The 26461-nt window shown below is 44.2% G+C and overlaps 1 long non-coding RNA gene across 5 annotated transcripts in view; it reads left to right on the top strand.

Moving 5' to 3' along the window:
* The window catches only part of LOC140599736 (uncharacterized), an 86856-nt gene extending 61802 nt beyond the window's left edge, over positions 1-25054 (top strand). The window contains exons 3-7 of one of the 5 annotated variants that reach the window (XR_012002717.1): positions 7964-8064; positions 10662-10801; positions 11193-11286; positions 12066-12188; positions 24669-25054. This is a non-coding gene — a long non-coding RNA (uncharacterized lncRNA). Of the gene's footprint in view, positions 1-7963; positions 8097-10661; positions 10802-11192; positions 11287-12065; positions 12189-18449; positions 19243-24668 lie in introns of those variants that run through there. The other 4 variants (XR_012002716.1, XR_012002719.1, XR_012002720.1 and 1 more) reach the window with 4 other exon arrangements.
* The last annotated feature ends 1407 nt before the right edge of the window (positions 25055-26461 follow it).

Raw genomic sequence — 26461 nt, 5'->3', positions numbered from 1 at the left:
TCCTCCAAGAGCTTAGAGTCTCGTGGAGAACACAAGACTAAGACATGAGCATAAATAGCCATAAGATTAGGTGAAAAGGAGGTAAGAGCATTGGACAGAGTGCAGACAGTGTGCTTGGGTGGTGGGTGTGCAGGTGATGACGACTCTTCTTTGGACAAAGACCCCTCCCCCCTATTTTGTCCTTTATAATGTAATATACCCTCTACTGTGTGCTGTTTGATAGAGTCTTGAAGTTAGACCTTGGTTTGAATCTTGGTTCCATCTTTCACTAGCTAAGACTCCCTGGTAAAGTTTTTGAGCTTCATTTTCTACAAAATGGTAATGATATTGCTTACTTCACGTTGGGGCACAACCAGGCAACATATCAGTTAGGATATGCAGATAACTTTGTCTGCCAGTGGCAGAAAACCCAAAGCAAACTGGCCAAATGGGGAACTTCGTAGCTTGGAACAGAGGCACTTTGGAGTGGAGTACCTCGAGTGGAACCATCCTACCAAGGGGCAGGCTCGTTCAGCATCTAGCCTGCCACCCACAGCGGCAGTTCTCCCCAGATCTGCTCTACTTATGCCATAGCACAGATGCCAATGTCCACATACTTTGTCCATATTCACTTCAGTTGGCCAGTGTAGGTCAGTGCCCACTTCTAAAGCAGGGACAGTCAGCATAGGTTCCTGTGTGAACTGCTGGAAAGTTGTGAGACCTTGTGTGAGTCATTCAATCCCTCCGTGCCTGAATTCCCTTATCCCATCAAATGGACTTGCTGATAGTACTCACCCCATAGGGTGGTGTTAGATTTTAAAGAATGATGGTTATCTTAGATCAGTGTTCTATATTTTACCCCCCAGACCATATGCAGCAACCTACTGGTAAATCATGAAATAAATTTAGTGGACTGTGCCCATCCTGAAACCACAAAGAAAAGAAACAAAACAGAACGGTGGTGAATAGAGAATCTCAGAGCATACGGCAACTGATAAAGGCAGTGATTCATGAGACATTTGCTTAGGTTTCATATGTATTTGTGCATGTACTTGGTTAAATAGAAAGCTTATTCATGGGCTCAGCGTGTGGAAAAGGTTGAAGAGCATTAGCCTGGACTCATCAGAGTGAATGGCCACGGCTGGGGCTCTTCCTTTCACCAGCTCACTGGGACCCAGGAGAAACTAACGTTGGGGAGAAAGACAAACCACAAACCCTTCTATAGGGTTTAGCGAATGCCAGGCATTGATTTAAGAACTTTTCATATATTAACACATGTAACTTTTGCATCAACCATATGAGTTAGGCACCTTTATTAAACCCATTCTCCAGAAGAGAAAACTAGCAGAGAAGTTAAGTAACTTGAACAATGTCACACGGGTAGCAGCAGGGGAACGAGGTTCAAACCCATGCAGCCTGGTTCTAGAACCCACAGTTTTACTACGCTACACTTAAAATCAGCAGTCAGCATTCGCTCCCTGGAGGGAGGGTCAGGCACAGAGAATAAGCTCGTCATCCATAGTAGTTAGCATGAGGAATGTTGTTTTGAGAAGACCAATACACAATTATGAAATGCCCTTCTTTGGTTTCTCTCCAGTTCAGGATGTGTAGACCAATTTATGGGAGGGAAGGGAGCTTTGACTTTCTATCCAAGTCATATGCTTAATAAAAGGGGATACTATGTAGTCCTCAAAAGATTTTTAGGGCACAGCCCAGTTTTTCTTTTTTTAAGAAATTCTTAAATAAAGACTTATTTATTTATTTGAAGAGAGAGAGAGAGAGAGAGAGAGAGAGAGAGAGAGAGAGAGAGAGAAGGAGGACAAACAGAGGGAGAGAATCTAAGCAGACTCTCTGCTAAGTGCAGAGCCCTAAGTGGGGCTCGATCTCACGACCCTGAGATCATGACCTGAGCCAAAACCAAGAGTTGGATGCTTAAGTGACTGAGCCACCCAGACACCCTACGGCACAGCCAAGTTTTTCAAAGACTGTTCATATGCATGTGGTGGCACTGGTCAGGGACAAAGGTAATTTCTTTTAAAATGGGCCACCTCTGTCTCCCCGAGTTGTGTTAGCTAATGGTTTCAATGATACATCCAGAAATACATAGCGTTTCTGAGAGCATGCGGTGCATGAGGGTCAGTTTGGTTGTGGTGTTTAGAAGACACTCTGATCTCCTCCTGGGATGTCTGGGAGGGATCCTGGAAGACTAAACAGAGTGTGATCAGCATGTGCCCTGGTGTACGTGGGAGCCACAAAGAAATATTCTGGAGAATATGACCTTATTTTACACAGGGCGTCTAATCTAATACAGCAGAGGAAGAATTTTTAAAAAGAGTCCCAAGAGGACTCATAAAATGGCTTTGAATTTCATTACGTTTGAGAGGGAGGCACTAATTCAATTAGCCACAAAATGAGAATTTTCCTATCCCTTCTGTTTGGAGCAGCGCTGAAGATAGACTGCCCCCGAGGAAGTCCTGGGCTGCCCTTGGATATGGACTTCCTTGTGGGGAAAGGCAGTTCTTGTCAAGTTTGAGACCAGCTTCCAGATTTTATGTTTCTGCTCTGCAAAATTACTGTGGGCGGGGAGAGCATAGCGAGTTAGGGCATACACCTTGGAGTCGGCGCTCTTCCTTTCAAATCTCAGCACTGCCGTTTATCGGGGTGTAACTGTGAGCAAGCCATCTAACCCTTCCGAGCCTCAGTTTCCTTCCCTATAAAGTGGGAGTAAAGAAAGTAGCTATCATCATTGTAGGACCATTGTGAGTGTCAAGTTGATTGATACATGTTAAAGCATATAGATGAGTACCTGAGGAGATCTCTGCTCTTCAGGTCATAGAGTGAGTAGACAAGCAGACAGAAGACAATCATCACACAAGCTGTTAGTGCTCTGACATGGTAAAAGGCCTAAGGAGGAAGCAGTTGTCTCTGGAGGAATATGTGGGGAAGGCTTCACAGAGAGGGTGAATTTGGATCTCGAAAGATTCACAAGAGGCCTCATAGGCAGGAGTCAGGAATGGCATGCCTGAAAGCAGGTCTTGCATGCCTATAGTGTCTCCAGGGATTAGTGGGCATTTACCAGGGGGTGAGGCCAAGGATTTATGGGGCAGACTGGTGAGGTATGAGGCTGGGAGGTCACAGGGGGCAGGCAGGGACAGGACTGTTCATTTTGGCAAGGCAAGATTGTTCCATTAAATTAGGAGTTCTGTGAGCTTTACAGAATTCAATCATTCTTGTCTAGGTTTTTTCTTGGATAGAGTATTTCGAATAGTTTTGGAGAAAGCTCATTCCATAGCTAAATAGTCCTGTCTTGGGTTGACATTAGATCTTTCATTGGTGGCTGCTCTGGTGACTGCTCCCCCCCCCAGCCCCTCGCCCTGTCCTGGACACCAGTGGGGAATTTGCCATTCTGGTTAAAATGATTCTGTCAGGATCAGAAAGAAAATGTCTCAGTTTGCTCTTAAACCTGCTAAATTGTTAAAATCACTGTTAGAATTTGATATGTCCATGGAATATGTGGTTTTTGACTTTGGCAGAAAGTGTCATTCTGCTCTTGAAATTATTCTCATCAGTTTTTCTATTTGTCCATTTAACTCTATTTACTGCATACTTATATCTACTTATAAATGGGCAATGTTCTAAAAATTCATTTTTAAGTCCGTCGTTTGGACCACAGATTGCATAGTTCCATGGAAATGACCGTGCAATTTGTTGGTAGGTCTTCAGACAAGTTTGCCAGACTTAGTTAACACAAACTGGAACTGAATCGTAGCTAACATTTATTAAGCTGACAGCACAATTGCAATAATAACAACTTTTGTTTTGAAAAAAATAGACAGCAGTGTTGAATAGAAACTTTAAATTTCTATTATGTTTAAAACATATATCAGCCCTCCTGGATTGCTAGTCTATCCTATCCCTGACAGTTTACAAGTCATCTTTGGAAACATCTAATTAAAACCTCAAAACCAGCTGGTGAGGTCGGTGGGGATAAGGAAATTGCAGTTCAGAGAGGCAAACTGGCTTGCCCGAGAGCATACAAATTTTGTCAAAACTCTTTTTAGAAAATGAAGGTACAATATAAATGAATGATGAAGAAGAGTTAGCTTCACAATGTCAATTGCATAGAAATCTTGCCATATTTTGTTTAGAGATTTTGGAGGAGATGTTGGTTATAAGATGATATGATCTTGCAACTACTTAGCTAATCTAGTAAATATTTATTGAACGTCTACTAATCAGTTCTGTTTTTTGGCAGGAGGCAGGGGGAATGGTAGAGAATCACGGGTATTTAAGGCACAGCTGCTGGTCTTTATTAGTTATTGTGGTAAAAATTGTAGAGTAGAAGATCCCTTATCCAAAGCAGTTGGGGCTGGGAGTCTGTTGGTTAATCCAAAATCAAAATCATGGCTTAAGGTAAACATGAGAACAAAAAATTACATGTTTTCAATAACAAATATTGCTGTGTCTTTCTAAATAAACCCGTTTATCCCAAACGAGCCTTTGAAAAAGGTAATAGAAAAAGCAAGTTGGTTTATAGTAGAATGAATGTATCTTGCCATTTCCGGAGGACAGGAGAAAAAAAAAACCTGAGAAAATGGTAGGCTGAGAGTAAGTGGCAATGAAACAGTCACCTCCTAATGTTGAGTATCTTCCTTGGGCTGTGATGGCAGCTTTTCCAGGATTTATTATTCTGTGATGTTTAATTTGCACGAATACTCCTAAAAACCAGAGACCCTGCCTTATTTTTTGTATTCTGTGGCAGCTAATTCTGTGCTGAGTACCTAGTGCTGGATAAATGTTTGATGACTGAATGAAGGGATGATTTAACACAATATTAGTTGTGTTAGTAGAATAATAACCTGAATCGGTGGCCCAAAGAGTCAGCTTTTCTTTTGTGTTTAACTGTCTCCCAGAGGCAGCCTTAGGCCTTGGGAGATGAATCTGCTTCGGCTGATTTTTCAAATGACACGGCCAGCTTTCTCAAGAATGGATTTCTACTCCATTCCATTGCATACTTTGTTATGAGCCTTGGCCGGCTTCCTCCGCCTTGTGACAAATCCTCATGGAGCAAATACCTTCCACCATCGGGACATGTGCCAAGAAGAAGAGAAGTATAATTATACCCCCTACCATATTTTCTTTTTTAATTTTGAGGATTCTAAAAGAAATGTGGGACACTTTCATCTTACCTCCAAATTTTTCCTGGAATTTACTTTTGCTTTCTGTGGTGCATTTAAACTCTATTGTTCCCAGTGTATTTATTTGTGAAATGGATTTAATTCTGTTCTTATAAAGCCTTGAGAAAGGTCTGTCAGGGGCACGCAGGGGTACACAATGCTTAAGAAAGATGTTAAAGTTTTAAAAGAGATTTATTTGACCCCGAGGCCAAATGGCACAGCCTGCAAATGTGATAAATCTAGCAAATAAATAAACAAATAAATAAATAAACATAAATGCCTTTGAGGAGGCTATGGGCCAATAGGCAGCTTCGCAGCTGGCACTTACTTTTACAAGAGCACTTGTTAATCCCACATGCTCAGGACAGTTATAAAGGTTGCATTTCCTCCCCAGACCTTTGCTACCACCCCCCCCCCCCCCCCCAGGGTGCATGGAGTGGAACGCTTTATTTGAGACTGGAGTCGTGAACGGACTCCCTGCAAGGTGATGACTTCATGTATATTGATACTGCCAGTAGGGGTTTATTTTCTTTCTTGTGAGGCTGTGATCCTTTGAAGTCAGGAACCACGGCTAGCACAGCTCTTTGCTCAGAGTTTTATACTAGAATGTGTTCGAGAGACATTTGATAAATGGATGAATGAAGAATGCTCTGTCCACAGCCATATCTCCAGCACCAAGCACCATGCCAGCCCATGGGAAGCACTCAATAAAGATTTGTGAGAGGAGTGAATAAATGAATGAATAATGTAAATCACAGTTTTAGCCGGTGCTTCTATCTTCAGGACTCTAGCAGAGCAGAAGCAAGGCGTTCTTGGTTGCCGGAATGGCACATGGCCATTATCCAAAAAAGTCAGTGTCAGAACTTATCTCGGTGACATCAGGTGCTAGATTGGAGGAGAGGGAGGAGACAAAGAGTAGAGAAGCAGAGGAGAGAGAATCAGAAGCACAAATGCCATAGGTCCCTGTCTGTCTGCGTATCATCCGTCCATGTGGCATCTGTTGATGCATTTATCCAAGGATACATGAAACTGGCTGTTGACAGTTATTAGTGTGGAAAACTTTACCTCCTCCAGTCTATTTCTATATAAATATAGTCTGTGCCTTTCTCCTGAGTGGAAGACCCGTAGTGCAACTGCTGTTGGACATTCCTGCTTTGTCTGCCCATCAACAGCCTGGACTCTGTACTTTGTCTTTGAGGACTGAGCAGATGGACCACCACTGAGGTCAGCTGTATCCTTCTCGGGATGCACCTTAGCTAGGGTCTCTATCTCAGTGATCCTCTCCCACCATTTTACATGGGAATTTTCTTTGGGCTTCCTCACTGACATGTTGCAGATTATCCACGTGAAGCCTAGTCTTGCCACTGCTTCTCCTGCTCAAAACCTTTCCGTGGCTCCTCATCATTTACAGGTTAAAATTCAAATGTCTTAGTCTTGTTTTCAAGGAACTTTATCACCTGCCCTTGGAACTCTCTCATAGGACTCTATTTAGAAGCCCCTTCTTCCAGCCACACTTGGACTAACTTCTAGAGAAACAGCTGTTCATCTCTGTTTCCCCCCCAGTGACCCTCACTGAGCACCCTGCCACATACCAAACTCTGGGTAACATTTCGTCTGTGTCTTCACCTGTTTGCTGGAATGCTGCCTCTCCCTCCTCCCAGCTCAGCTAGGTCCTAACCGGGCTCTCAGGTCTATCTCCCATCCCTCTTTCTCCAAGTAGCCTGCCTTGACAATCCCAGTCCCGTCCCCTTCCCCCTATGTGAGCTAGTCACTTACTATTTTGTATTGTTATATGTTTTCATGTTTATCTTGTCCCTCTAATCACATGGTGATTGCATTGTCTGCTCCCATGAGGGAAAAATTCCGTCATAGGTTCCGTGTGTGTGTGTGTGTGTGTGTGTTTGTGTGTGTGTGTGTGTGTATTGCTTGCTGAAGGCACTCATGAACAGTGGGCTAATTGTGTAACTACTTTCAACATTTTGAAACTCTTATTATTTTCTTTTTTTTAATTTTTAATTTTTTAATTTATTTATGATAAGTCACACACACACACACACACACACACACACACACACACACACAGAGGCAGAGACACAGGCAGAGGGAGAAGCAGGCTCCATGCACCGGGAGCCCGACGTGGGATTCGATCCCGGGTCTCCAGGATCGCGCCCTGGGCCAAAGGCAGGCGCCAAACCGCTGCGCCACCCAGGGATCCCTCTTATTATTTTCTAAATTTGTACCACTTTAACAAATAGGGCTCTGAGGCACACATTATTTACTAGATAGTCATGCTAACATTTCTCACACTAAAATTTCAAATATCAATATTAACGTATGCACCATTTTAAACAAGGACATTTAAACATGAATTTGCCCTTTGACCTCTATTTACTAACATTTTTTTCCCCCGGAATGTTAGTAAAAAAGTAGACTTATCCCATTTGTTATTCTACTTTGTGAACTTGAAAGGATTGAAGAAAGGTCTACTTAGGGCTAAACCTTTCCCTTGTCCTTTGTGGAAGAGTTGAAGGGTCATAAGGAAAGGTTGTATTTCTCAGGAGTCTAGACACTTCCCCACCACTAACTAACTCTGCCACCTTGCGTGAGGCACCTACTGCCTGTGCTTCAGTGTCCTCACATGTAGAAAGGGGGATGATGCCAGCTGGGCCAGAGGTCATGCAATGCTCAGGAAAGAGTTCTGAGAACTATAAAGTTCTATCTAAATGTTAGGTCTCATCATTGTCATCATCATATTACTAACATCTCCATCATTTTTTCACCTCTGCCACCATGTGCCCTCAACTCAGACATCAAGATGAGAAATGCCATTGTAGCTGGTGACTTCGTATAGGATGGAACAGTCTGCCATTTTCCAAATGTGAATGGTTCACAGGCCATACCTTCTTCTGTAAGTTGCAACTTCTGAGGAAACTGAGTGGGGTAAGCCATTTACCTCTCTTGTGGCACTGGGATCTCTCCCAGTTTTTGTTTCTCCTGCTCCCACTGCTACAATAAGTCTTTTGGAGTATGAGATGTCTCTGGGGAATGGATAGGGAGTTTTAGTTTAATGTACTGAGCAAGTGGTCCTGAATATAGTACTTTGTTGAACCTAAAAAAAAATCAATTGTATAATGCACCATTATTTCAAAAATCCCCAAGAAAGGAAAAGCTAACAATTTTCAAGTATGACACACCATTGATTACAGATGCATTCCTATTCCAGAGTTGTTGAAATGTGAAAAATGAGTCTGGGATTTAGTCACATACAGTGGGACTATTGCTACAAGAGTCTGGTCTGAGTCCTCTAAGGTTCAGACATGGTGGGTCCTGGGATCTCCCTGTCCCTCCACCCCCACCCCAGCCTCCTTTGCAGATTCATGTTGCTAAGCACTCCTATGGTAAGTTGCAACTGGCTGAACTCCCACTTCTCCTAGGCTTTCTGTTTTGTGGTGGGAGGAGGAGCTGGTGTGGGCAGAGGTTGAGGAGAGGCAATGCCACCTTCTCGGTCCCCTTGTTGCTATGTTAAATCAGTATGGTAAGAAGTTGCCCCAGCCACAGACCCTTCCAGTTCAGAAGAGGCACATTGCTGGGCTTATATGTTCTCTTATCTAGAAGCACTAGAGGATCAAGTACCCACTTGAAGTTTTTCCCAGTCCTGAGTGGCTCCTATTTGGTAAGGATTCGTCTTGTGAGAGAGACCTGCCAAAGTGACGAGTAACCTGATGCACTAGCCCTGGGCCTAAGAGCAAAGTGGTTTTCTTTTCTCCCTAAGACAGAAGTGAGGGCTGGAAGTGAGCAGAAAAGTTCAAAGCTATTTGTAGCAAAAGGCACAGTCCCTGCCTTTGCATGTGTAGGGTGTGGGGTGGGGGGTGGGGGTGGTCACCCATGTTCTCAGGTGTCACCGCCAACTGCAGATGCTTCAGCACCTCTTTTGCTTCAAACATCTTAGGTTTCAGAGAGGGAGGTAACCAGACCCTTCACATTTGTTACAGTAATGCTGTTTCAGGCCTTATTCCTTGACCTTACAAGTCACTTGCTCCTCTTGAGATATTGTCACCCTGTGGGGTGAGGCCTCTACTATCCAGATTTTGCTGACAATATTGGGAATAACATGTAGGTCTAACTCATGTTATCATTTAGTGTGGCTCTTTGGGTAGGTTTCGATGGCCAAATACGTCATTCTGCAGCAGCTGTAGAACGGGTTTAACTTCTTTCATTTGCATAATGAATTAGAAGGTTCTGTGGATATTGCCTCTGCCCCTGAAAGATTGTTTAGTCTTCCCACAGACTTTCCGTCTGCAGTAGAAGTCTGCTCTCTAAGCATGGAAGAGAGGCTTTCCAGTGGCTTTCCAGCCTGCCTCTTAAGTCCAAACTCCTTAGCATAACCCTCATCGCTGTACGAGTCAGGACTCTTAGCTCACACTGGCTCAAGGGAGCTAAGACTAGCTCGTGCAACTGAGAAGTCCAAGGATGGATCTAGAGCTTCAGACAGAGGTGGACCTGGGGGCCCAAACAACGCCTTCTGAGCTCTAGCATCTCCTGGCTTCCGGTCCCACGTCATCCTGGCTTCACTCTACAGGCAAGCTCTGCTCTTTCCTGCGAGATGGCTACCCACATCCAAACTGATATCTTTTCATCCTAGGAAGAAGAGGCACTTATTTCTTCTGATATCGTTGCATGAATCCAGGGAAGCCCTGGTTAACCGTGCTTGGATCTTGTGTCCCGCCCTGGAGCACTCATTAATACGGGCTCTGATTAGCTCGCCCTGGGCCATGTGCCTGCCCCACAATTGTGGGTGCCTGGACACAGTGATGACAGCACTACTGGGAGCAACTGTCTAAAGCCACTACAGGTGGTGGGCAGACAACACCTCATATTTCTATAAATGGTTGGGCCCCTTCTGTCTGTCCAGCCCCTCCTAGGATTGTAGGCTCTTACCTACCAATCATATTGGACTATTTCCTTTGGTGAAAATCTGACTTCAGCTTAACACTTGGTTGTCTTTACCCTCGGTGTTCCCTGGACTTTTTTCTTCCCCTTCTACACTTGTCAAAATTCTTCTCAGTCTTCAAGGATTAATTAAAATGTTACTTCCTTCAAAACTTTTCCCTATATGTCCAGTCCTTCCACACTGCAGTCAAAGGATTTGGCTGATGGCACGTTTATGGAGTTCATTATTTTTTTCCTCTCATTGCACCTGCTTCCATCTGCCCCAGAAATGCAAAGCTTCACCTAACTATTTAGTATTCTTCCAATGTCACATGGGAGATGTGCAATAAAAATCTGTCAGATGGATAAATGTTCTCTCAAGATCTTTTTTGAGAGGATCTTACGTATTGGATCTACCCAAATACCCAAGTGCATACACTGTCAGAGCGAGTCCATGTCTGTAATATCTGCTTAACCACACACAGCACTTTTGTATATTCCCAGCAGCCCTCTGGGGATGACATTGTTATTTTAGTTACAAGTATACTGTCTTATCTGGTGACTTTTCTTTTTCAGGATTAGGGAGCAGCATGAGCTGGGAATGGGGTCATGGAAGAAATTCTTTCAAGCCAAAAAACCCTGGATGTGTTATGGGATTGAATCGCATCATCTCTGGGAAAAGAGCAAAAGCTAGGAGAGGTAGCTGGGCATAATGGGTAAGAATGAAGCCTCCAGGTTTGAGGTCAGGTCCCACTACTTGTCCCACTACTTGGGCAAGTTAATATCTCTGAGCCTCAGTTTCTTTGTAAAATAAAGAAAGTAGAGTTTTCACGTGGCAGGCTGATTGTGAAAACAACACAAGATAATGTCTGCAGAGCACCTAAAATAGCACCTGGCTTCTAGTAGGTGCCGCCTCTGTCATCCCCCAACACACACACACACACGACTGTGGTGCAAATAATTGCATGATTTTTCTTCGGGGTGACCAGCACGTTGGGCAGGTCAGTATTGGGAATGCATTAAAGGATGCTCTCTCTTTGTTCTGATTGTGGTTATCTGGCTAATACTGTCACTATCTAATGACCAGAATGATGAATGCTCTGACAGGCAGGAATATGTGGATGGCCAGAAGCCTGTTGAAGCAGGAGAGCGAGGTTCTTGTCTCATGGAGTCAAAGAATGAATCTTGTGGACAAAGGAGAGTGAGTAAAGCCATAGAAGTTTATTAAGCAAGAATACAGAAAAAGCTCTCAGGAATGAGAGGGGTCCTGACAGGGTTGCCAACATGGGCCTCCAAGGACCCAGTCTTTTAGTTAGAACTGATCAGGGAGCCTGTGGCCTTCTCAGTTTTGTGATGTCTTGATTTGAGTAAGGACTGGTGATAACATCTTTAATGGCTTACTTCTTTTTAGAGTCTGGTTATTCTTTTCTGGTTACAGGTGACTGTCATAAAAAAGACACTCTTGCTGCCCACACCTAGGGCAGGGCAGTCTGGTTTGTTCCCTTATTTCTGGTTTCCTAACACCTCAGCATTTTGGGGGACTTCTGTGACCCCGATCCCGTAGCCCCTTACCCAGCTCTGACTGTCCCTTACACACAGTCACCTCTGTTGAGAGCCGTGGTGGCGGCTGCTGCAGTAATGGATGATGGGTTTTTATTTCCACGCCATCTGAAATATGTAGTTAGCCTGGAGAGGGAGGAGGTCAGAACCCCCCCTTTGTCCAGATAACACTTGATGTGTGGAGGAAGACCCATTATCTCTGGCTGAAGGATCTGCATGTTGAGGGAAGGAGACTAAGCCATTTTCTGGATTAACTCTGTGCTTATTTGTAATAACCTAATTGTAGGCTCTATAGGAAAGGAGCCTCAGAAAGTTATCCTCTGCCAGAGTGATGACAACTCCAGCAACTTTCTCTAATTCTTATTACCCCTCCTATCTTACCCATCATCTTAGGTATTCAAATGCTTTTTGTATTTGTAGAAAACAGCTACGATGCTTCACCCAGACCGATGCACATCACATCAGAGAGGAAGACACATGTGTGATTCATTTTGCTAAGCCTCAAGTCTAAGGATTTACCTAAGGACCCAGGAATGTTGTGAGGTAAGTTTTGGAAGTGCCTGTGGTGGTGTGGTGATTATCCATTGGCAGGCTCACCTCTTCTACTAATTGGCCATGGGCTTGCATTTACAAGCTGCGACCTATTGTGTTTAATAATCTGATGGAATCTTCTAGGATGCAGAGAAAGGTACACTGCTTTACTAGTAAATGGATGGTCAGGGGCACGCTTGTCTAGCAGCCCTAGACACCGAAGGGAGGCCTTTAGGAGTGAACACTTCCCTGAACCATGGAATGTCCGGGATGAGGTCAGGGTGGGTGGACTGTAGAGATTATCTATTGCAGACCCAGGCATTTTACTGATAGAGAGCCAAAGAAGCAACACTTCCTATCCAGAGCTCCCCAAATATTTAGTTTCTCTCTTCACCTAAGGATTTGTCACGTTGCATTGTGATTGCTTACGTGCCTGTCTCCCTCCATCAGCTCAGACTCTTTCAGCTGCAATAACAGAAAACTCAACTCAAAACTACTTTAAGCAACCAGGGGACTTTATTGTCTCAGTCACCTAAGAATTCAGCTGGATCCAGAGGCTTTAACAATGCTCTTGAGATCTAGTCACTCCATTTCTCAGTCTTCCTTCCAGCTAGTTCCATTATTCAGGCATGCTTTGCCTGGGGAGGACAAATGGCTGCCAGCAACCCTACAAATTGATCTCCCTGACTCCAAATCCAGAAGGAAAAAGAATATACTTCTGTTTGCTAAACTGGCTCACATTGGCTGTGAACCGCTCCTGAACAAATCACGCAGCTCTAACTGGCCAGGCCTGGGGCATGTGTTCTGGAGCTGGGGATGGGGTGCCCTGGAAGCAAAATGCCTGATGTGGGACTTGATTCCAGGACTCTGGGATCATGACCTTAGCTGAAGGCAGATGCTTAATCAACTAAACCAGCCAGGCACCCCTTTAGAAAGTATTCTAACTTTGTTCAAAGTCAGAAATGTCAATAGCTATTGTTTTCGCCAACACAATATATTTTGGCAAATTGATTGGCGCTCTGGTAGTTCTTGGGAACTTATGGGTACGACAACCTGTATTTACAGCAGGGATTGAAGTTGGCTAAATGAATTTGTACTGGACACATCTCATAGGGGTTCTCAGATTCTCCCAGCGTTGCCTCCAGGCTCTCAGCTGTCTCTCCGCTCCCTCCATTGCTGGGGTTTTCACTCCTTGAGGGCTGACTCCGTGCTGCAGCCTGATGCCATCCTGTCACACACCCACCTCTCTGGGATCTCCATGACATCCCAGCTCTGATGGAATGCTGCCCTACAGGCCATGGGCTGTGTCATAGGCATTGGATGGTACAACTCAGAAATACGGGATGTTCACTCCCGACCGTGTGTTCTTTGCCAATGGCAAAAAGGAGATAGGTAGGAACCAATTGGATAATTTCCCCTCCCACCTCCCTCTGTGGAGTCTTTGAGGCCCACTGTGAAGCAAAGGCCAATATAGTAAAGTATCACTTTGCATGGCTTTTTATCCTTCCCTGCCTTGCTTCTCTTTCCTTGTACTTTTGTTGCCCTGAGATTGTACCTGCCAAAGAAAGCATCAGAACTTAATTCTTGCTTCAGGCTCCTTTTTCTAGGAAACCTGGTCTAACACATTATTTTGTTTTTATGTAACTTTTTTTTTCTCAAGGCTGCAGAAAACGTTTTTAAGTTCAATCGTCTTGATCGGTTTTTAATAAAATGGGGTTTCTGTTTCTTTCCCTATTTGTAAGATAAACTGAAACACGCAGTGGATGTAACTTGTTGAACATTATAGGCTTAATCCTTGGGCCACTTAAACACAGAATCTGAGTTTCCTGTCTTCCCACTGAATGTTCTGCACTCAATCACAATTTAAAACTGGATCTGCACCTACAAAGTGTAGAGAATAATTGGGAGAATTATCCCAATCATTCAAGCCAGGCAACCAAACCTAAAATAGCTACATAATTGATCTCAATGTCTCCACTTCACATTGGATCTCTGGAAACAGCCAAAGACATGCTACCCAAACCTTGCCATTGTGTTGTTGTAAGTGCTACTGATGATGGTGGGTATATATTTTTTAAACGGTTGGTTCCATTTCTTGAAGTATTTTGTATTATGGGCCAAATTTCTCTGCTTTTTACCTAATGGAGACAAAAATAAAGTTCCAGCAAAGATAATAGACTCTTGACAGGAGGGGAAATGTCATAATTATAAACAAAACATTTCAGACTTGCCTGGAGGCGTACTCTAAACATGAAGGTAAGGTTAATTAGTAAGTATTTTGTGCTCTGATGTCATAGTGATTTCAAAGTGACTCCTTGCCATTGTTGTATTTGCTAAAAATAAGTTTTTTTTTTTTGTTGTTTTGAATGATTGAAAGTATATTCAAATACTTATAGAAAACCAGTAATAGGGGCAGCCTGGGTGGCTTAGTCGGTTAAGGGTCCGTCCGACTCTTGATTTTGGCTCAGGTCATGATCTCAGGGTTGTGAAATTGAGCTCCACATTGGGCTCTGCACTGGCCTGCTTAAGATTCTCTCTCTTCCTCTCCCTCTGCCCCTCCCCCAATCATACACATGCTCTCTCTCTCAATAAATAAATAAAATCTTAAAAAAAAAAACGGTAATAAACAGGAATCTATTACAAAAAAATTCTGGTGATAGAATAAGCTCCAATCCAAACCTAAAAGGAAAATGTAGTGTTTCTGGCCTTTTCTCTGTGTGGTGGTTGATATTTAGGGTGGAGAGTGGGAGTGTGAATTGCCCTAGTTTATATAGAAATTTATTAAATTCATAACTGTGTTAATGTTGGGGATCCTACTCTCTTTCAAGCATTTTTAAAGTACTATTGAGGAACTGGTGCTCAGAATGCAGTGGCATCATCCTACGGCAGGCAGACACCACAGTGTAGTTTACCTATGAAAGAGAACGCATCAATAGAGCAGGAAAGCCGCTCCTGCTCATGAGGAGCCCGAATCATGAATGTCCAAACCAACACTAAGAGCACCATAGTGTTTTCTGACACCTTTTTGAAAGTGCATGAGTGGTTACTGTTCTAGCAGAATAGCCAATTAGCTAAACATTTCAAGTACCTAAAGTGAGCTCCCAGTTTTAATGAATGTGCATCTAAAAGAACCTTAGAAAAGTTTTAATTTGCTTGCTGTTTACAAACACATCAGTTTGAAAAAGACTTGTTTTAGGTGTTTGTTTGGCTCCCAGCTTGGTTTTGATTTTCCCTTTCGCTTGGGCCACAAAACAAACAGGGAGAAAGATCAAGATTTTATAGAAAATCTTTTTTTTTTTTTTTAAATTTCATAGAAAATCTTAATCAGGCATGCAAAGAAAGGCCATAAGTATACACTGTCCTGGCAAGACCCATATGAAATACTATTCATGTTATGTAATTGGGAATTAGAGAGGGACCAGTGGCTTGGCCATGGTGTCCTTGTGGGAGAGACTGTTAGAGAGAAAGTGACATCTTTGTCACATGTGACATGAATGTGTGGCTTACACCATTCTCACTTGTCAACCTCGGCTCAAGTTCTACGTTCACATATTCACCTAAGAGATGACTAGGAAATGGGTCAGGTGTTGATCGATTCTCATGGAAAACGGAGAATTTAAAATGTTCTGATCGAGTGTATGGAACAAATGAAAACCAAGATGAGCCAGAGTTTTTTCTTTCTTGATTCTTTCATCTCCAGTCTCAGAAGAAACTTGGAGATTTCAAAAAGCTCCCTATTTCCCAAGAAAGATAAGGAGGTTCCAGAAAGGAATAAGAATTGGCTATTTAGTCTTGTGAACTTGTCAACACTTGACAGAGAAACAAATTGTACAAGGCAAGAAAACTGAGCCTCGGACCTTGGAACATTTTAAAACAAAGGTCTTCTGCCAAAGATTCCTTAATGTCTATTACTCCTTCTAAAATTATAACAAATATACCATGAAATTCAATGAAACACGCTCATTTTCAATATATAAACAATGCTAGGCTTTCAGTCCCAACGAAAGGCACGTTTTCCCAGGGTGTTGTGATTTGTGAAAATTTGTTTTTTTCACAAAAGGTCAAATAGCACTTTCATATAAACCGCTTCAGTTTCTAAATGCATAAAATGTAATAAATGTTAAAAGTTAGGGGGAAAAAAGGTAATGGGATAAAATTTGTTTGGCTATTAGCTCCTTTAGGCTATGGAAAAGCATCATGTTACTCAACTTCCTTTTGGAACAAGTTAACCTCTCTCGTTGCTTAGTTTGGTCATTAATTGAACATCAGTTTCTTGAGAACCATCATCTGTGGCTGGTTCATTTTTGTGCAGCTCCAATTCATCTTTTGGGCTCCATGGCTTTTTCAGCCCTCTACTGAGCTAATGATAAATGCACATTTCAGGGGTGAATCGTTATTAACCTTCGTAACAAGCTGAGCCATATTACTTTCTTACCCCATTCACTAGTTCTCTTATCTCCTTTTCTTCGCTTTCTATATTTAAGAACAAAACAAATGTTTGAAAGTTAAAGGACACAATATTTCTCAAAGCCAGTCAATTGCATAAAAGGAACAAGAGAAGTATTAACTATTGGGATTAAATGTATAGTCCACTGCTATTAAGAGGGCACTCAATGCTCAATACACAATACTTCCAATCAGAGTTAATTTTACCTTTAGAGTGACTTTTCTTAGTAAGTTCCCTTTTAAGAAGCCAATCTTCTCCTATATAATGATTATTCTAGCAAAGTCATTATAATCCATGTGGTCTAGGAAGGTGAAGCCAAGATTAATGTGCCTGTGTATCTTTAATCCCTGGTCTGAGATCATTGTTGAGGTTTAGGTCTTAACGTGGAAAAATTTAGCCTAATTACTGTTTGAGGATCTGACTGCTGTCTCTGTACTTTTAATAGATCAATTCCACTCATTTTTTCAAATTAGCTTTTCCAAAATGCTTCTGTGCAGTGCCAGGAATATACTTCTTATATTTAGATTTAAGGCTGGTATATTGGATTTTTTTTCTTTGTCAGTTATTTTTGTTTTTTTCCTGACTCATTCTGTATCTCAATTCCTTTAAAGTTATTGCTATTTTTTCATGAAAGCTGTGAGTGCAGCTAATAGAAAATGTGGATAATTTTTTAAAAGAGGAGACTTTATATACTTTTCCATATGGGTACATATGATTCACATATTCCAAGGAATTCACAATGTTCCAAGGAACATCTTAGAGTCATTCTCATGGGATTTGTCCCAGTGGGGATCAGAGGCAGTCATTCAAATCCCTACTTCCTATCCCATTGTGGAGAGAGATAGAAAGATAGAACTCTTAGCACAAGGCAACATGCTAAGCATTTATATCCCTGGTTCAGCATTATCCTGAGTTGGAAAGTGGGGAAGAAGTTAGGTATTTTTTTGTCGGGTGCCTCTTACCGCACCTCCAGGTTTGCATGGGAGTGAAAATGAAAGATGGAAGAGAGAAAAAAAAAAAAGAAAGATGGAAGAGTGGTGTTTATGTTAGGTTTTATTGCTCTTTTATAAGAACCTGAGAGGAGTGGGCTGCTTCACAGTGGGGGTATCCTCTCACATAAGTGAGAGTGACTTGTCTAAACTTATGTATAGACTAAATAGTAGCAACTACTTATTCCATCAAATTTGAACTGTGACAGGTTTGGTTTAAGGTCATTCCCATTGTAACCAGTCAGTGGAAAAGACTATAAAAATATACAATTCAAAGAAGGTGGTACCCCATGGATATCACAGGCAAGCAAGGAAGCCAAGATGGTTGTCTTTCCCACACAGATAATATTCAGATCTTATACTACTGGGCCTTCATCTGAGAAACATTTGGAAGCCATTGTCTATGGTAAGGCCAGACATGTGAGCGTCTCACAATCCTGGATCTGAAATCCTTGTGAAAAATCATGATGAGAAGGGATGGAGTCCTAGGGCTTTGGTGGGTGATGGGGAGCCCCAGGATGGGAACCCACGTCACCATTCAGCACCCAGGAGCTCCAAGCATCTGCTCACATGGGGCTACCTACCAAGTAATGTTTTTGAGGTAATCTTTCCTGAGTGAAATGCTCCAGTATCTTTTTTATCCAGTAACCAAAGTTCTTTTGCAGCAGGGCCCCCAGGAACTTAGAGCTCCTTACGCATGTCCCTGCCTACCTGCCCGATCCCTTAGGTTGGTTTCCTCTTGGCCTGAGTAATGAAGAACGTGCAGCGATCTCATCTAAAGACATGCAAAGCAATTTGGAAACGGCTTCGTTAGGGAACTCTTAGTATGTCCCATGACTGCTACAATTTCTGTTGGTGCAGATGGCAAAGGGCTGGCTCTTGAGTGTGTCTTCCTGAGGCTGTGGGGCAGGAAGCTGACAATCAAGTTACCTCTTTCATTCTAATTATGCTGTCCACTTGCTCCTCTGCAGATAACCCCAGTGCCAAAAATCTGGCTAATTCCACATTTCCCCAGGCACAGTCTTCATGTAGGTGGTACGTATCCGAGACCCAGCATCTGGATGCCTGAGACCAGTGTATCGCTGTGTGGACAGATTTCAGCCACTCCAGATGGGGATTATGTTCAGGAAGTGTAGGACCCCTGCAGAGCTTTCAGAATGAGGGAAGAAATAAGCGATACAAAAGAGATCGACGTCGTCGTGGTCCTGGCAGCAGGGAGAGAGCTTTATGTACATGTTCTTACAGGGTTTGGCTAAACATTTTGTACAGTTCATATGAAAGTGTGAAGCACCATAATCCCCCTCCCTGAAGCGAAGCAGAAGTATTGCAACACAAAGGCTGGCCATGGGGCTTGGCAGTGGTGCTCTCCAGCACTCAGTTTGGTACAAAGTGCTGTCATTGCCATTTGGAAGTAGCTCCCTGTAATGTGAAAAGGCTACCAGGGAAATGCTAGCAATCACAAACACAGCTATCACAGGACACGGAAGGGCAACCATGTAGCTTTGCAGGTTGCCATCATGCCCCCTGTGTACCTCTCTTGTCTCAGGCAGAGTCCAGAGAGGGGAGACAGAGAAGAGGAGGAGGTAGGACCCAGTAAGGCAGTATTTTCCAGCCAAGCCAGGAAGCTCAGGTTAATGTACCCCTCCTTTGTAGTTTTGAGTCTTCAGGGTCTTTTGGGGTGATCCACTGAGGCCGAGGAGTGTCTGGGGCAAACCCAAGTTAGCCTGTGTGCGTCTGGCCTTGGGGAACGGAGAGGGCAAGGCAGAAAAACAGAAAAGTGGGAAGTGGTTGCTTGGTGCTGAGTTTGGCTTAGAGTTTTGAGCTCCATTTGAGCCTCTGGGCTCCAAGCAAAACTCAGGGGGGAATGAAAGCCACAGGAACCCAAACAAGGTTAAGGCTTGGCAGGAAGCTGTTTGTGGGGCCACACAGCTTTTCACACAGCTCTGCCTCTGCAGGCCTTCGGGTGGTTGAGCCACCTTTCACCATAAATAGCATTTCTCTGGGCTCGTGTGAACCACTCATTGAATGTGTTCAGTCAGGACTTCAGTTTTCCCTGAAGCAGAACCCCTTTCTGACACCCAAGACCATGTCCTTGGCTGGCGAGTTATTATGTACCCCGTAGCCCAGCCAGGCAAGGAAATGATGTTTTTGTGAAGAAATTCACCCCGGGGTTGAGGGGTTGTGAAACGAAAATATGAACAGAGATTTGGAGCTGAGACTCTTCGACTCTGTTGGGTGAGCGCCCCCCCCTCCAACCCTCTTTCTCTATAATAGTCCTGGAAAAACAGAGGTGATGTCGTCATAGCAGCTGCTGATGGCCTGACAGACAGTTTCCGCAGCGCTACATGAGGCCCTTTGGTGTCCCTGTCAGGAGATTGGCAGCTGAATGACACCAATGAGGCCGGGCCTGTATTCCCTCTGGGAATGCCGCCCTAATTGATAGACAGAAGGCAAAGAGAAGGATTGTTTTTGAACCTGAAAAGAATCCCCTTTTTTTCTCCCTAAAGCTCATGCCCCCACTCTCCGGCAGCTCTACTTCTCCCTCCCCCAACCCCGACACTTTTTTTTTTTTTAAAGGTGTTTTGTTCCAGAGCAGTTACAGAGCTTAATGGAACCCAATGACTTTTACCCTTCACAATCTGTCAGTCAAAAGCCCGACTCCAGGACTGTTAAATAAAGTCCTTTCAGAGGCAGACAGGAGAGGAATGTGTCAGTCAGGCAACAGACCCTGTTGTGTTTTCATCTGTCAGAGGGGTGATGGGGGAGGGCAGCGGGCCCCAGGCAGGGCACATTCCCAGCAGCCGTTAAGAGGCCTTGACAAATCCAGGTGTAGAGCCAAAATGTCACCCAATCACCAACATTCTTGAGGTGTGGGCTCAGAGCCCCCAGGCACTCGGGTTTGCAATCAACTATGAGATGTTTGGGCAAACTTTCAGCACAGGTTTCAGACGGAGCATTTTTAACATAAAACCAACCACTAAGTGCTGGGTATCGGTACAAGGCATGGCTTTCAAATTAATACACCGCTTAGCTGCGAGCCCCGCAGACAGTAATCCTCCGGCTGAAGGGCCTTCCCGGAGACTCCAGCTCCAAACCAATTTTGTAGAGCCACTTTCATTTTTTTTTCTAGTACTTTCCCTTTACATTATATGACAATCCATTAATCTTGCCCATTAACTTAAAATTGCTGGGCAATTTTTTTTTTTTTTTTTTGGTGGGGGGAGAGTTTTGAACAGTTGCTTTTGTTCAGTATGGATTCGGAGCTTTATATAATAAAAAATGTCCACCGTTGGACAGACTAATGATCTATTCCTTATGTTTTAGTGACATTTCCTTTAAGGGCTTAAAAAAAAAGATTGGAGAAGGATGAGGGAGTGAAGTTAATATTGAGACAAACAGGGTTTGTTCTTTTTTAAAAATATTTTATTTTTTGTTTTTTTTTTTAAAGATTTATTCATTTATTCATGAGACACACACACACACACACACACACAGAGAGAGAGAGAGAGAAGCAGAGACACAGGCAGAGGGAGAAGCAGGCTCCATGCAGGGAGCCCGATGCGGGACTCGATCCCGGGTCTCCAGGATCAGGCCCTGGACTGAAGGCGGCGCTAAACCACTGAGCCACTTGGGCTGTCCTAATATTTTATTTAAATTCAGTTTGCCGACATAGTGCTCATGCCATCAAGTGCCCTCCTTGGTGAACAGGGCTTGTTCTTATTGGAGTGGTATGAAGTAGCAAGGAGCATGTTTTTACCCAGGGGGCAAGGCTTGGGGTTGGAGCAGGAAAGGCACTCACTGCCCACGACGGGTGGCTTGCTAACGGTGGCAGGGCTGGTGGGAGAGGAGATCCAGCGAGTGTTGTTTTGGCTCAGGGGTACATGTGGGCATGTGATTCATTACTTGCTTTCTTGTTTCCCTCTCCTTGAGAGATTTTGCATAAAACAAAGGAATTAGCCACCCCCAGTTTTCTTTCCTCTGATATGCTCTCTTCCAGCTTCCAATGTACTACACCCCAGATAGGCAGAATGAGCAAAAGATTCCATCTCCCCTCTTTTCCTCCTTTTCACCCTGTGCCCAGATCCAGGTACGGGGGTGTCCATCTCCTAGCCGGCCCTAGGACTGCTTTTGATACTTGGGTACATACATGGCTACAGTGAGCAATGAGAACTTCCCCTCTCTTCTCTCCTTCCATCCCTCTGTGGCCAAAACGGAGATGCTGGCTTCTTTCTATCCACGCATTCAGGGTTCTAGAGCTAAGCTGGTTTTAGGCAGACCAAAATGAGGTTGGATAGGCCTCTGGCATAGCTGATAAACTCTGTCGGCCTGAAGTAGTTCTAGGCATGGTTAAAATAAAGACAGCACACTCTATGTTACTAGAGCTAAACGTTTTCCAAAGAAATGGATCTTCAGGGGGCCTGGGTGGCTCAGTGGTTGAGCTCAGGTCATGATCCCAGGGTCCTAGGATCGAGTCCTGCGGGGAGCCTGCTTCTTCTCCCTCTGCCTATGTCTCTGCTCTCTCTGTGTGTCTCTCATGAATAAATAAATAAAATCTTAGAAAAAAAAATGGATTTTCAGCATTTCACAATGTTACATCAGACTAGAGAGTCAAAGTAGGCAAAACCTGAACTTATTAAGAACAAAGCAGACCCACTGATTTCTGCATTGGGGTAGAGAACTGTGCTTCTCTTTCCTCCACTGAGAAAGTTCTGGGGCTATCCTAGAATCTACGACTCCTCCATTGTTTACAGAGCCGAGTTAGATCGGAGGCCCAGAGAAACTTCACGGGAGTGATCTTCCTCCAGAATATTAATGAAGGCTTCAACTTCAGCCCTAGAAATACGTGCGCTGAGGCTTCTTGAGTCCATCCTTCACTGATTATTAATGATCTGCCACGCTTAGAAAAAAAAGCCATTTCTCGGCTCACTTTCCGCTTGCCTTCCTTTCCCTCCGCCTAAAACAAACATTGCATCTGGGGCCCTGCTGCAGACACAGGAGCCTTCTGAACAAGGGGAACAGTTTTCCTTTATGCCCAAAATGCGAGTGGATGCCAGGGCTTCTGTTTTTAACATCGATGGTGACACAAAACCTTGCACGCATGGCTGATAGAAGTGCTCCTGAAAATGGCAGTGTGTATGACAGTGGGAAGGAAAAATCTTTCCATAAAGCCCTCATCCCTGCAAATTCTCTGGAGGTGGCACTCAGAACCATGCTCTGGTTAAAATGCAAATAAACACACAGAGGAACCAGCAAACAAAAATAAACCCAAATCCTACTCATTTCTCTGACGGTCCCCAAATTCAATCAAAGCCCAATTAGGAGCAGTTTTTCATCCTTCCTGGGCCATTTCTATGGCTATCGGTGGGGAGCGGCAGACAGGGCCTGCTGACCCGTCCTGCTCTGCCGCAGAGTGCTGACCTCCTCAGCGCTGGTCTGGCTGTGCCCACATGTGAGCAAAACCTCCCATCCTCTCACTTGTAAGTATAGTGAGTCCTGTGGTTTGATGGTAGAAAGAACATTCACACGCTGGCCATAACATCTCTCAGTCTTCACACTTAAATGATTCTTTTTTTTTTTTTTTTAAGATTTTATTTATTTATTCATGAGAGACACAGAAAGAGAGAGAGAAGCAGAGACACAGGCAGAGGGAGAAGCAGGCTCCATGCAGGGAGCCCGACGCGGGACTCGATCCGGGGTCTCCAGGATCACGCCCTGGGCTGAAGGCAGGCGCTGAACCCCTGAGCCACCCAGACTGCCCTTAAATGATTCTTATTAAACATATGTCTGGGTGGTTTTCATTCGGTTGGCTGCTAAATCTTGTCTCGGATGAATGCCGTAATGACAGTTTCCTTCCTCCAGTTGTTCATGGAAGCAACTAGAAGCCACATTTGAAAGTGGTTGATAACTCTCTATTCACTTTTTGGGGGGGATTGATTTAGTTTCAAAATTCTTTTTTAGAAGTCTTGTTATTTTAACATTCAGCAACTTTAGTGTCGATTGTGCAAAAACGTACTCTTGGAGTTTCATCTAAAGATGCCCAAACCAGATGACCAGGGAGCCTGAGGGGTTGTCTGTATAGGCAGGGCCTGGGGACAGGAGCTGCAAGTGTGTAAGTCAGTACGTCAGGGACTCGGCAATGGAAACAGACTTCGGCACCTTGGCCACCACGGGTCCAGTTCCTTTGTCCAGTTTCTTATGTGATTTTTGGTCAAATGAGATCAATTTTACTGTCAGTTATTTGAAAGAATAATTTTAGTAAATGATTATTAATTATAATATGTTGACCAGACATTACATATCATTGGTGGAACAATGGGTGCCCGCTTCCATTCTATATACATGATCTTACTTACAAGGCAAACCACACTCCCCCCCGCACCCCCCCCGCCCCCGGGTTTGGGGCAGTGTTTATAGCAGTTAAGAGTATGGCCTCTGGTAACAAAGTGTGTGCTTTCAAATGCTGGTGGTGCCACTTACTGCATGTGATCCTCATCTATAAAACAGGGGTGATAATAGCATGCACTTCACAGGGCGGTTGTGGGGCTAAACGAGTTCATGTGTGGAAAGCCTTTAGCACTGTGCCTGGTGCATCATCAGTGCTGTGCAAGTGTTAGTGCTTGCTCTCGTTCCCCCCCACTGTGTGCAGCCCACATCAATCATTCAAGGGGTGGCTTCTACCGATGAGAAATAGCATTCTTTATCAACAACAATAAGCCACTCGTTGTTCTGCTGGTGTATAAAATGGCCTGACACTGGTGGCCGTGAATTTCTGGGGAAGAAGTGGTTTATGAAGAAGCTTCTGGGGAAAGCTCCCTGGTGAGTAGACGACCCCGACGGGCTGGCTTTCCCCCCAGGGCAATGCTGAATTAATCCCGGGGCCGGGCAGCGTGCCCCAGGAGTGGCTGAAAACTCCTGAGGGGGCCACTGGGTGGCCTCCAGGCCCCCGTGCATTCTTGTCCCCGTGCAGTCTCAGAAGGGCTGGCCCGGCCCGGGAGCCCATATTCTTTCAAGATGTTTGACCCTCGTCTCATTAAACCTGTCGTGGTTCTGCCCCAGGCTGCTCTTGATCCGCACTGAGAAGGATATTGAAGCAGCAGCCTCTGGTAAGAAGATACGTTGAAACCAGAGAAGACCTCATCACAGGGCACACAGCGGAGCAGGACTGCCTCGTAAGGGTATTCTTGAAAACCAACACCTCCTCCCTTGGCCCACTGGGGTGTCCTCAGGCCATCTCCGCCAGTGGATCAAGTCACACCCTTTGGGCTGCCACCAACTGCAGGACCGCCTGCCCGCTGCTTCTTGGCTGCTCCCAGATTGGCCACTTTCCTTCTGGGAATACCACTACATCCACCAGTCATGGCTCGCTTGCTTATATGATTGAAAGACCAGACAATGCCTAGTTTAATCCAGTGTAATTTAATAAATATTCATTAAACACTTAATACATGCCTTTAATATTTGTTTTCTTTCCTACCAATAAAACTCTGGGTACCTATTGTCATGAAATGAGAAAATCTGCACAAACTACTTTAGCTCCATTTCCTGGATAACCTTGGTCATCCCCAAATTAATTGTGAAATGCCTATGATGTTTGCCTTCTTTCTAGAAATGCCATGTAGCTTGCTCTCTGGTTCTCCCCTCTTGCGGGTTTGCCGGGGCGTGATAGGTTTGTATGGATGCCCACTCACAACTTTGTTTGGTTTAGTGTAAAGTAAGGGGCACTTGATTTTGAACCTTGACCAGGTCTGACCTGGCTGCAGTATAGTCTGTAGCCCCTTGGCCCTGACAAGAAGCAAGCTGTGGGACCCTCCTGTTCTTAGGGAGGTGAGGGTGGGGGGTGGGATGGAGGGTGGAGGAGGGGAGGGTGGCATTGTCCTCATTAGAGTAAGTAGTGAGTTGGTTTATCAGCCTCATGAATACCAACTTTGTAGTAAGGACATAGTTCATCAGCAAATACATTATTTTGGAGCTCACAGGTAGGATGGTGGGCACGTGCAGATGGATGGGCAAGGCAACATTGGACATCTGTGGTTTTTCTGCTTCCCTTCTCCTTTCATTGGGAAATTTCTTCTTCTCTGTCCTAGACGGTTCTGCTGGATTATTGATAATAGTGCCTCATCCCTGGCTATCTTAAGTTTGTTCAGGCTGCTATAACAAAGCACTATAGACTGAATGGCTTACAAGCAACAGAGATTTATTTCTGACAGTACTGGAGGCTGGAAGTCTGAGATCAGGATGCCAGCATGATTGGGTTCTGATGAGAACCATCTTCCACTTTGTAGACTGCCGGTTTCTTGGACCCTCATGTGGCAGAAAACAGAGGCAAGCAAGCTCTCTCATGACTTTTATAAGGGCACTCATCTCATGCTTGAAGGCTCTGCCCTCACAACCTCATCTTGGCCTAATTATCTCCCAAAGGCTCCATCCACTAATACCATCACCCTGGGAAGTAGGGTTTCAAGATATGAATTTTGGGAGTACACGGATATTCAGTCCATAATGCTGGCCCATGGGGGTAGCCCATGACCTCGGCTTGGCCAAATCCAATCTTCCCCTCCACAGGGATTGGGCCGAGGCTTGGGCATATGGCCTAACTAGGTCAATCATATACTTCCATGGAGGTCAGTATTGGGCACTGGGGCAGATTTAGGGCCTCTTGCTTTTGTATGTAAGAAAGGCCGGGATATAAGAGAATGAGGCCAGGATATAAAAGATGAGAGATAAGTAGAATAAAGAGATGGAAAGAGACAAGCAAAAAAGAATATTGCTATTATTTGAGTCCCTGTGCCTGAAGAAACCCATCTTTTAACTTCCCAGTTTACCAACCACTAAATCTACTTTTCTATTAA

The sequence above is a fragment of the Vulpes vulpes genome, chromosome 7 (assembly GCF_048418805.1).
Source record: "Vulpes vulpes isolate BD-2025 chromosome 7, VulVul3, whole genome shotgun sequence".
Classification (NCBI taxonomy): Eukaryota; Metazoa; Chordata; class Mammalia; order Carnivora; family Canidae; genus Vulpes; species Vulpes vulpes.
The sequence above is the reverse complement of the archived record's forward strand: the minus strand, read 5'-3'. Positions and strand labels throughout refer to the sequence as shown.